Source organism: Euprymna scolopes, chromosome 1 (assembly GCF_053919585.1).
Source record: "Euprymna scolopes isolate OS-2025 chromosome 1, ASM5391958v1, whole genome shotgun sequence".
Classification (NCBI taxonomy): Eukaryota; Metazoa; Mollusca; class Cephalopoda; order Sepiida; family Sepiolidae; genus Euprymna; species Euprymna scolopes.
This window is the reverse complement of record NC_136482.1, coordinates 137407226-137419893: the sequence shown is the minus strand read 5'-3', so window position 1 is coordinate 137419893 and position 12668 is coordinate 137407226.

Sequence of the window (12668 nt, the reverse complement as noted above, 5' to 3'; positions counted from 1 at the left end):
CATTTTGTACATCCATTTTAGTTTATTTTTAATCCGTTCATATGCATGTCACGTTAGTAAAGTGATAACGTGTCACGTTAGTAAAGAGTTTTGCTTTCGGTTTCGATTCTAGCTGATGAAACCAAAATAATTTTTTTTTTTACTTTTGAAATCATATACGAAATTTGAACAAATTAAAATATATTTAAGTGTATTTTACGACCATGCAAAGCCCCCTCCTCCGCTACTATATATATATATATATATATATATATATATATATATATATATATGCATTGAGTTACAGAAGACCTGATCAAAGGAACATCATACCGTCAGTTTCAAAGTCTAACTCTGATCAATGAATTAGTTGATAAATAAATAACGTCAAAAATCCATAATATTGACGTGAATGTTATATACATCAAGTAACACGAGTTATTTCCCCTTGACTGGGATTACTCCCACCATCACCATTGCCTGGAACCTCCCACCACACAATCACGTGGTGTATCGTAGTAGCAAAAACTACTACTCCCCAGTGTTAATAAAGTTTTTGTCCCGTTCACACGTGTGTCTCTTCTCTCGATGTTATCACTAACCCTTTACTAATATAGTCCACATAATATAACAATTATGGAGAAAAAAGACCGAAGATTCTAGTGTTTTGATGTGATGTTTTTGAATATAATAAACTAGTTATGACCAAAGTTTCATTTCATACGGACATAATAGTTTATTATATATATATGTATATATAAAAACGAAAACTATGGATTTTCTGCCCCACCCCAAAGAACTCAATTTTTCATCAGACAATCTCGGAAAAAAATGGGAAACATGAAGAACCAATTCCAGTTATTTCTACAAGCAACCGAGTAAGATAAAAAAAACAAAAACAGGAGAAGCTTAAAACATCGATACTATTGACCTGTATAGGAAATGGAGGAAGAAAAATTAACTACACCTTCAATTTCGAGAACGAAGAACAAAAATATAACTTGGAAAATGTGATAGAAAAATTCGACTTGGACTTGCAAACAAAAAGAAACGCAGAGATTTGATGAATATGTCCCCGAACTACGACAAAAAGCAAGCAAATGCGAATTTGGAGAACTTGCTGAGAGACTAATAAAAGATATTCTCATCTGTGGCATTAACGATAACATGCTGAGAGAAAGAATGCTGAGAGAATCGTCGTTGGATTTAGAAAAAGCAATTCAAGCAGGGCTCAGTGCCGAAGAAACGAAGAGACAATCTAAAATAATGGTCACGCCAGACACAGAAAATATATCGCTAATTCGGGACATGAAGAAAAACAGAATAAAAAAACAAGATGTCTGTCCATGTAACCTTTTAACAAGAAGCCAAAAACCCCGCTAAAACACAGTACTGGATCGAAAAATGTACCTATTGCTCTGGTTCGCACCAGAAAAACAACTGTCCCGCGTACAACAAAACCTGTACAAACTGCGGAAAAAGGCATTATGCACGAATGTGTCGAACAAAAAAGAAAAAAATTATACAATGTTGGACAATAACACAACTCAGACCACGAAGAGTCAGACCAATTTAACTTTTTGAAAAAAATGTACACGTGCTACAAACTGACAAATGGAAAATACTACAAGATAATGAAACATTTATTAATTTTACAATTGATACAGGAGCTGAAGTGAATGTGATACCAGTAAATATTTACAACACAATAAAACCTAAACCTAAATTATCGAAAACAACGATAACACTAACTGCATACAATAATACAAAAATTCCTATAATAGGAAGCTGCTTGATACGGCTCCAAAACAAAGACATAAAAAATAAATACCCAGTTTATCATAGCAGATACCAATGCAAATGCAGTAATTAGTGCAAACACAGCAGAAAATTTGGGATTGATAAAAAGAATATGTGTGATAAATAAGACTGATATAGAAGTCCCAATAGGAAGACACAAAGATTGCTTTGGTGACATCGGAAAATTACCGGTCACTCACCACATAAGCATAAACCCAGATATAAAACCCGTTATAAATCCCCCAAGAAATATCCCATTTGGCATGAAACAAAATTAAAAAACAAACTTGAGAAAATGACAAAAATGGGAATAAGAAAACTCACTGAAGAACCTCGAATGCACCATGAAATACAAGCAACACCATGGACGAAAGTTGCGACAGACATTTTTTTTATTTATGCAATAAAGCATATATAGTAATAATAAACTACACAACGAGATATCCACAAACTTGATGACTGTAAATCACGCACAGTGATCAAGAAAATAAAAAAAATACTTTCGCAAAATTTGGTTTTCCACAAATAGTGATCAGCGACAATGGAGCTGAGTTCGCATCATCAGAATTTAAACAATTTTTTGCTAAAGATTGGGATTTTGAAATCATGACAAGTCTGAACTATTCACAATCTAATGGACTAGTAGACACTAATAAAGTCTTTTGAAAGCAACCAAGACTCATATCTAGCAATGTTAGCACTACGGACATCCCCATTAAAAGATAAATCGTCGTCGCCAGCCCAACAACTAATGAAAACCTTTACAAGAACCGATCGGTCGCCTCACAACTTCTTAAAACTTTTTATATCGCGCCTAAATGATAATATATACGAGTTAACGACCGGGGTCGCTTGTCTATTTAATTTGCCCGACTTTCAAAAGATAAATATTCAACAATTTTCGATCGTCGCATGTGCATTAAGCTTTTTCGTATAAAAAAAAGAAGCGAACAGACTCTCAGCAAATAAAACACTGTCCCGCACTCAAATTGACGTCACTCGTCAAAACGGGCACCTGTCAAGGCGCACTTTTTTTTTCACCCTTTATTATTTTCCAACTGCGCGTCAAGGCTTCGTTTTTTTGTTTTTAACAAACACCCGGGATACCCGGCCAACGATTTTTCTTTTCATTTACCCCAAAACACCCACACTTACAAACACCCAGGCAACGCCGGGTACCCTCTGCTAGTACGTTATGAAATAATGAAAAGGCATAAAGTAGATAAAAAGTCTAAAGAACTACCAACACTAAGCAAAGATGACACTGTTCGTATTCGTTCCCAAGGAAAATGGAACCTGAAAGGTAAAATTGTTAAAAAACTAAAAGAGCCTTGTTCATATTTAGCAAAAACAAAATAAGGAAAATATTTCAGACGTAACAGGCGTCACCTCTTAAAAACCAATGAAAATCCAACATGCAAAGTTACATGCGACTATGAAAACATATTCAGGCAAGAAAATAGTCCAAGACAACCGTCCCACAAACGGGCACGGAAAAAACAACAACAACAAACTTCATAACGAGAGGAAGAACAATTAGGCTTCCAGCCAGATACAGACACTAATTAAATACATATAAAATAAAAAATAAAAACTTTATTTTTAGTAAAAAAAACCGAAGATGTTATATACATCAAGTAACACGAGTTATTTCCCCTTGACTGGGATTACTCCCACTATCATCATTGCCTGCTACCTCCCACCACACAACCACATGGTATATCGTAGTAGCAAAAACTACTACTCTTTCTCAGTGTTAATAAAGCTTATGTTCCGTTCACACGTGTGTCTCTCTCTTCTCTCGATGTTATCACTAACCCTTTACTAATTCAGTCCACATAATACAACAATGAATAAATCTACTTTGATCAAAATTCAAAAGTCTTTGGAAAATCAAATTAAATTTAAAAATAGAAGCATCTTGCCTAAATTGAACTTCCATTCACAAGTAAAATGTTGTTTAGATACTTCACCATTTAAAAGAAATTAAATTAATTGTACAATAATATAACATATAATTGATTTTTTGACTTGTAATTCATTTATTAATCAATTCATGATTGAATTTTGCTATTTGAAAATTACCTTTTCGAACATTGCATTTCTTAAAGTTTCCAATTTTATGCTAACTAGAAATTCCACTGCAATTTTATAATTTTATTTTACTAGTTATTTCACCGGAATAAATTTTTTTTTTTTTTAACTTTCGCTATATTTCTTTTATTAATCAATAAACAATGTAAATTTTATTTTTTATCATTCTATAATAATAATAAAAGATATATATATATATATATATATATATATATATATATATATATATATATATATATATATATATATATATATATGGTGATTGTCACTTATTGACAGAAGAAGACCATCTTTCCCTTGCTTTAATGTTGATTACTCAATTATTTTCATATATTTTTGAAAATATATATATATATTTTTATTTATTTATTTTTTTTTTATTATAATTATGTACACATATATACACTTATACACACACACATATATACATGTGGAGATGTGATCAAGAATGCATCAATTCTTATTTTCTGTGCGAACGAAGGTGGCTCTTCAGACCAGCCCTGCTTTTACACAGTCTGTTGCAAAGGTCACACTTAAACTGAGATTGAGGGATGCCAACTGGTGCTGATCTACTGTGGACGCTCATATGACGCTTTCGGCCTCCATTCGATTTACAGACCACAGAACAAACAGAACATCTGTGCCCTGCAAAGTTTACCCCATTAAAGAAAGATTGATCTCCATATGAACGCTTGTGGCTAGCCAGGCCAGCTCCGGATAAAGTCATTTTACCGCATAAATCACAGGTGTGGTTCTGCATGAAATCCTCCGACAGACCTGATATATCTGACAGATTTTTCTTCCGGATATTATGCTTCATTTTTGCATGCTCATATTTTTTCTTCTCAAAACTATCACAGCCATGATAGACCAAGGAGCACCATTTTTTACGATCATTGGAAGCACTTTCCCAACTTTACAAGTCAATACCAAGACCTTTAAGATTATCTTTGATGTTATCCTTATATATATATATATATATATATATATATATATATATATATATATATATATATATATATATATATATATATATATATATATATATATATATATATATATATATATATATTCTTTATTATTATACTAAAACTTTGAATTTGTTTGTTACGATGTCTTCACCTCAAACTTTGACGTTGTCATGACGTCATTTGTAGACAGTTTTTCATGTTGAAATGACGTAAAAATATTTTGTGTGAATTTATTTTTAACTACAAAGAAAAGAGGGGGGGAACACTTAGTTTAGAAGTAATCTGAAAACATCTTTAATTATATTTAGTGTTTTTAAGTAGTTTTCTGTAGACCTACTTTTTTATCACTTAAATAATTTATCTTCGAGAGGAGGGTTAGAAAATTGGTTTAAGCAGTGCTCTGAAGGCTTCCTTATTTATAGAAGTGCTCAATATTCTAGATAGAGCCACACATTTATGTTTGTACGTACGTTATCACCTTTCACATACATTTATAGTTGGGCGTAGTTCATAGTTATCACATCACATACATTTCTGATCGCACACATTTTGCAATAATTAATGTTTGATACTTCTTCGCTTTGGACACAAGTGAAAAATATAGATAAAAATCTCACAATGAGTTTATCTAAATCTTGGAAAAAATACATACAGGGAAGACTTTTAGAAGTTTTCTGAATCAAAAAGGAAATTATATCTATATTTAAACTTAGAACCCCCCCCCCCCATCCAGGAAGAATGAAATTCGGGCATTTGCCACTGTAACTAACAAAACAAACAAACAAACAAACAAACAAACAAACAAACAACAACAACAACAACAACAACAACAACAACAAAGGAGATGAAAAACAAATATGCAACAAATAAATGTTACTAAAGGCAAGAATCTCTAACCTACGTGGATAAGTTTATTCGTGTTTAAACTTATTTTAAAACGTGTTTTAGTTCAAAATAACTTAATGTTTACTCTGTTGAGTTAGTGTAGTATCTGTTCTTCAGATGCTGCCATTCCATTTCTTGTTCTCTTTCGGTGGAGGAGAAATCCTTCACGACTAAGACAATTTTTATTTTTGTACCTTTTCTCCGCGTTAAAAAACGACTCTGGTGTCTAACTCTGTCCCGTGGGAAGGCATTGTAAATAAGTACTCTGTTGAGTTAGAATTAAAACAATGGCTGCCCATAAGACTTTTACAAAGACCTTTGATAACCGCTCAAAATCGAAAATTAAACAAACGTTGATCACATCAAATAAATGTCAAAATCGAGAGAAAATATTATGTTCTACCAGCATTTTGTTTCAATTTTTTAGCGATTAGACAAAATTAAAAAGTTAGAATGGTCCGGAAATGATAATAATTTTACATTAAATTTATGTGCGAAACCGCTTTCCTATTTGAAATTCTAAACTAATTGTTTTTTCTTTCATCTAAAAAAGTAGAATCTCATTTTGTAAGAATTATTTAACTAAAGGTGTTAACCTATTTGGCATTATTTTTAGTAGTAGGTGTATTACAACTACTAAAACTTTTTTTTTTATTATTATTATTATTATTATTATTATTATTATTATTATTATTATTATTATTGTTGTTGTTGTTGTTGTTGTCGTCGTCGTCGTCGTCGTCGTCGTCATCATCATCATCATCATCATCATCATGATCATGATCATGATCATTATCATTGTCATTGTCATTGTCATTGTTATTATTATTATTATTATTATTATTATTATTATTATTATTATTATTATTATTGTTGTTATTGTTGTCGTCGTCGTCGTCGTCGTCGTCGTCGTCGTCGTCGTCGTCGTCATCATCATCATGATCATCATCATGATCATGATCATGATCATGATCATTGTCATTGTCATTGTCATTGTTATTATTATTATTATTATTATTATTATTATTATTATTATTATTATTATTGGCGGCTCACAAGGAGCTTTCATATAGGTCATCAAGGATCTCTCCTTGAAAATAACCTGTGGTGTTCCCTGGAAGCTGAGTAACAACAAGTCTCCCCAGATTTCCAGTACTTTCCACCTTTTCTGATAAAATTTGCAAATGAATTTACGTTATCGCAACAGCCGCTTTCATTGATTTCTTGCTGGCAGTGGCCATTAGTCTCCACTGGGATTTGAGTGGCAATAAGCCTCCCCAAGGTTTCAGTTCTCTTCACACTTGTCCAGTGGAGGTCTGGTCACCGCTCTCTCCTCAGTCTTTTCATCCTGGGATGGGAGGGCGGTGATTTGGCAATGGAAGGGGATAAGGGGGATAACTTGTAGATATGTTTTTGGTTCCATGTAATGCTTCTTCATGTTTTGCCTCTGCAGCAGTTTGTCTGGCCTACGCATGTTAATCCTGTGTATTAGTCTCCGCATTCAAGGGTTTTCAGCTGTTTTCATTATTATTCAGTGTTTCTTTCCAGCCATTCACAGTTTTTCGGAACTCTTCCTACTATTATAGTTGCTATCTTGATTTTCTTCATCATCCATATCCCTTTCAGCTCCTTAGCTCTATATATTTGGTCCGTTCCTCCTTTTCTTTTATATTCACTGGTGGTCAGCTGGAAAAGCAAAGTCTATGATTTGACAGGACTTTTCTTGTTAATTATTATGACATCCGGTCTTCTTGCTTGGCTGGGTTTATCTCTTTATATGCCCATGTTCCATAGGATTTTGTGATTCTCATTTTCAAGTACTGTTGTTGGCTTTTGTCTGTGCTTTCAAAATGCAGTTGTTTGCATAATTCCCAGTGTATTGCCCTTACCACTTAGTCGTGTGTGTTCTTGTATTCCTTTTGGGTCAGTTTGCTGCATTCACTTACTGTATGGTTTATCGTTTCATCTCTTTGTCTACAGAGGGTGCATTTGCTTTTTTTGTGTTTTGTCGAGTTATCTTGTGCTGCAGTTATTAGGGATTCAGTTTCTCGGTTTGCATATCCTTTTCGCATCCATGTCCAAGTATTTTCATTATTCTCATCTTTTATGATCCTTATGAATCTTCCGTGTTTCTCTTCCCACTTTTCTTTTCTTGTGTTATCAAATGATCATGAGTTTCCTGGTCTTCACTGTTTTGTTGATTTTTTCGGTGTCTCTCACTCCCATAATTATCCTTTCAGTGTTTTGTATTATGTATTTATCTAGTTCTTTTTTTGTGTCATTCACACAGTCTTCTATACACACCAGTCCTCTTCCACCATTTTTTCTTTTCACATAGAGTCGGTCAACATCGTCCTTTGGGTGTAGTGCTTTGTGCATGATCATGAGTTTCCTGGTCTTCTGATCTATCTCAGTTCTTCTTTAGTCCAACCTATCATCGATCTAGAGTATCTTGGTATTCTTATATATTTGTATATATTTATACCTTTTATTAGGTTTTTGCTATATAATTTAGTTTCCAGGAGTTTTCTTATTCTCCTAAGGAATTCTTTTCCTATTCTCTCTTTCATTTCTGTTGCTTTGATGGTGGCTGCTCCCAAGTATTTATAGGCGTCTTGTTTCCTTAGTGCCCTCATCTCCATTTGATTGGGTAGTTCCAGACTTTCTGTCGTCTTCAATTTTCCCTTTCTTATAACTAGTAGTGAGCACTTTTCCATACCAAACCCCATTTGAATATCCTGGCTAAAAATCTTGGTAGTGTTTATTAGTGTCTCTAGTTCCTTTTCGATCCTTGCAAAAAGTTTCAAATCGTCCATGTACATCAGGTGGTTCATTTTTTCCTCTGTAGTAGAGAACTTGTATCCAGCTTGGTACTTTCTCAGTATATTGTTCAGGAGCATCATGATTATGAATAGCAATGGTGATAGTGAATCTCCATGGAAGATGCATCTTTGTATGTTAATTTCTGTTATGTGTAGTCCATCAGCTGTCAATTCCAGTTTCCATGTTTTCATTGCATTTTCAATGACATTGATGATCCTGCTTAGTATTTCATATATTTTTAAGCATTCTATTATCCAAGCTTGGGGAATCCTGTCGTACGCCATGGTTAAATTCTTTCTCCTTCTTTTTACCTCCTTCAGGATCTTTTGATCTATGTGTTCATGTTCATGTTCTTTTTCCTTTTCGGCATCCTTTCTGTTCCTCGGGAAGAAGTCCACAATTATTCAGGGAGTGATAGATTTGTTCCTTCAGTTGTGCTATTAGTATTTTCCACATAGTGGGTAAGCACATGATAGGCCTATAGTTGCTGAAAGTAATTTCATTTCTCTGTTTCCTTCTGTAGCAGTGCGCTTCTACCTTTTGTCATCCAATCTAGCACATTTGTTTCCTGTATACACCTTCTCAAGCTTTGAGCTATATCCTTTCATGTAATGTTGTGAATTTTTGGAACCAGTATGCGTGTATCCCGTCGTGCCCTGGTGCTCTCCAGTTTGCTATTTTTCCTATGGTTTTCTTTAGGGTTTCGTTGCTGATTTCATTCACTGTTTCTTCTTCGATTTGTTGTAACTCTTCTTTCATGTCTTTCAGCCATTCAGCATTTCTATTGTGATCTCGTAGCTCTTCCCATATTTTACTCCAATAGAGTTTTGTTTCTGTCGGGTTTGGTCGTTCTGTTTTGTTTTTCCTCTGTTCACATTTTGGTAGAATTGGCTTTCATTGTTTTCAAATGTCCTGTTTTGCTTGCACTGTTCAGATTTGGATCTATATTGTCTTAATGTTGCTTCTTTTGCTGCTATTTTTTTGGTTCAGATCTTCATGTTTCTTGTTTAGCCTCTCTCTGCTAGTCACATTTCCAATTTTCCATCTTCTCCGCGTCGCTTGCTTCCTGTTTATCGTTTTGGCTTCTTTTTTATATTTGTTGATTTGGGTTTCTAGCCTCATTTCTCATCCAGGTTTTGTCGATCTATTATTTCCTGAGTGTTTTTCTGATTTGATTTTCATACTTACCTGCGTAAATTACATTGTTAAAGTATTTGATTGTATCTGTAGTGATGTCTGGGGAATCTTGTTCTCGGTTTCTGTTTTTAATTTCTTCTGCTCTTGGTTCCTGAAAGATGGGAGCTTTGTTTTTTTTCTCGTTCATGAGCCTTATAAATTTTTTTCTCGTTCATGAGCCTTATAAATTTTTTTTCTCGTTCATGAGCCTTATAAATTTTTTTTCTCGTTCATGAGCCTTATAAATTTTTTTTCTCGTTCATGAGCCTTATAAATTTTTTTTCTCGTTCATGAGCCTTATAAATTTTTTTTCTCGTTCATGAGCCTTATAAATTTTTTTTCTCGTTCATGAGCCTTATAAATTTTTTTTCTCGTTCATGAGCCTTATAAATTTTTTTTCTCGTTCATGAGCCTTATAAATTTTTTTTCTCGTTCATGAGCCTTATAAATTTTTTTCTCGTTCATGAGCCTTATAAAATTTTTTTCTCGTTCATGAGCCTTATAAATTTTTTATTGCATCTGCTTCATCATCTGTTAACTCTGTTTCATTTTTCTAGATTTCCACGTTTGTAGAGTTCAGTCTTTGCAGGTCTTCCGCCGGTGGTGTTTCTACTTGTGGGGCTTCTACTTTATTATTATTATTATTATTATTATTATTATTATTATTATTATTATTATTATTATTATTATTATTTATTTTATTTTATTTTTACAGTAACGCAAATCAATCTTATTAGACCAAATCTTTATAATTGCGAGGAAAAACAGCAACATTTCTTAATAGAGGGAAGGTAGAGAATAGTTAACATAGACCCGTCACAATGTTAAGAATGGTTTTCTAAACAGTAACATTATTATGTAGATGCTCATTCTGGACATGGAGATGTGTTAACTAGTCTGGTTTTAAATTGTTTTCTTATTTTGTATACCAATCGTTGTTTTTTTTATCGTTTATGAAAATTTCAAACGACTATCAAATGCAAATGAGATTTGTTTTAAAAGAAAAACAAATATTGTCTCACAATTTTCAATCAATTACAATTTTCAACCAATAACAATTTTCAATCAATCAATTTTCAATCAATTACAATTTTCAATCAATTACAAGGAAAACATTAGAAAGAACTACTCTAGTAATATACGACCCCCCCCTCCCAAGTGTATTTTTATGTTTGTGCAAAGTATATGCAGACATTACAAGGGATGGGAATACAGTCATTTAAATATATTTTAAAAGCATCGAATCTTTAATTAAATGTTAAGAAATTTTAATAGAATCGGAATCCGTACTTGTATCTGAACTAGGAATTTAGAACAGAATCGGTAATTGTATTGGAATCAGGATTAACTTGGGAATATTCTGATAACTAAGACATCACCTTTCACACACATATTACGTTTGTGCGTACGTTGTCACCGTTACAATACATATTATGTTTTAACGTATGTTATCACCTTTCATACACATTGTGCGTACGTTATCACCTTTCATATAGATTTGTGTTTGTACTAATTTGCATATTCGTTTAAGAAAAAAACTTTTGTTAATTCACTGTCCGTTTTTTCTGTTTTCTTAGTGGATAATTAATTTCATTTCACTATTACGCACAGTTTTATGTTTGTGCATATTTTCTACATTGTGCATAATTGCATGGCATTTGGAGATGCATTTTGCATGAATCTCTATTTCTATCTCATAATTGTCTCTGCCATGCTACTTTGTCAAAGTTTTAGTCGACGTCCTTGAAACTTGGCGTAGTATTCAAACCTGTGGAACAAGATTGCTAAAGGATCAAAATTTAAAAAATAGAAAATGGCAAGCGTAGTCCAATGCAATATGTAAGCTTTACAATGTACATTTATACGTTAAATGATGTTATTTTTAATTTTTTATATGCATATGGACTTAGTTCATATAGTAACAAATAACGCAGGAGACCTATATGTTTTGGTTTCGATTCTAACTGATCACACTCAAGAATCGTACTATTTTTTTAACTTTTGAAATCACTAATATACGATATAAAAATCACCAATATACGATATAAAAATCAATAGGATATCTGCTCTCTAATAATAAATATGAAATCTGCACAAATTAAAATATATTTTAGCGTATATAACAACTGGGTAACGTTGTAAAAAAATGGGTAGTGTGCTAGAATATATATATATATATATATATATATATATATATATATATATATATATATAGTTGCTTAATTTTGGTGATCTGACTCGAACCGGTGTGTCAACGCGATTATGCCGTATATATATATATATATATATATATATATATATATATATATATATTACATTGAGATCACCACTTATCAAGACCCGGGGATAAGGGTTATTGCATGTACAGTAATCAATGGGATAGTATCGTAGTAATTATTAGCATTGAAGTTTTTGATAAAGTGTCTTACTTACGGGGTGCGGTTCATCAGGAATTTGTTTATGATGGACTTGAACACATCCAAGTTGTAGTCAGGTGGGAAACAGGCAAACGGAAGAGAGTTCCACAGGCGTGCACTTCTAAGAAAGAAGCTTTGTTCATGGAATCTACGTTTAGGTTACGGCACAGATAAAGAGTGGGGAAAATTATTGACAGTGGTTTCAGCTAGATAGGTGTTTATCGTGAAAGATTGGCGACGAGGGACGAGAGATTGGAGCTCAGACGAGCACTTGCCATGGAAATAACAATAAAACAAAGACAGGCTCGCAACGTCTCTTCTGTGGGAGTGAGGTTGCCGGGAAGAGAAAAGGGCATCCCCCACTAAGCCACAAAGTCTATTTTGTACTCTATCAAGGCAGGATAGGCTGTTTTTAGCAGCTCCTGCCCAGATGTGGCAGCAGTACTCCATCCTTGGACGTACCTGGCTTTTATATAGATAGAGAATTGCATCAGTAGTGAGATATTTTCTGGAGCGGTAGAAG